At 44.6% G+C, this 516-nt stretch overlaps 1 protein-coding gene across 1 annotated transcript in view; it reads left to right on the top strand.

Annotated features, from left to right (window-relative positions):
• Positions 1-363: 363 nt before the first annotated feature.
• Positions 364-516, top strand: part of LOC119591662 — a gene marked incomplete in the record, with an annotated part of 10,433 nt that continues 10,280 nt past the window's right edge. The window contains 1 exon segment of the mRNA XM_037940416.1: positions 364-478.

A 516-nucleotide genomic window follows, 5' to 3' on the forward strand; every position in this document is an offset into this window, starting at 1 on the left:
CTGGGCCGCAGGCAATGTCTGGTATCGATTGTCCTTGAACTGTTGTGGTGATATAAGAATAATGAAGATATTGACCATTCAAAGACGTACTGGTTAGGATACACATACCCACGCATAACCTACCGAGCAAAATAAAAATAACGAGACACAATACTCGCAAGAAAACCACACACAAACGAACAAACTCAAAAACAACGCACAATAAGTAGCAGCCATTCAAACAAAAAGACTTAAAAATGAACAAACACAGACCTCTCCCCATAATAAAAATATCTCAGACCACGAAAACCAGAGGCCGATACTCTGCTCGAAAAAATACTCCATCGTCGGAGTGTTTGTCCCGCGTTGCTAAGGGAGGCCGGAGCAGGTCGACGTGTAGCGCTGTGATCTAGGGAGACGAGTGTACAGTGTGAACGTGTGTTTGTGGGTGTCGAGGCCGAAGCAAGCGCTGTTTTATCGCCATATCTTTGAGGCGAAAGTAGTGTTGTTGCCAGTGCATTTGGGATCTTACTAACA

Source organism: Penaeus monodon, chromosome 29, assembly GCF_015228065.2.
Source record: "Penaeus monodon isolate SGIC_2016 chromosome 29, NSTDA_Pmon_1, whole genome shotgun sequence".
Taxonomy (NCBI): domain Eukaryota; kingdom Metazoa; phylum Arthropoda; class Malacostraca; order Decapoda; family Penaeidae; genus Penaeus; species Penaeus monodon.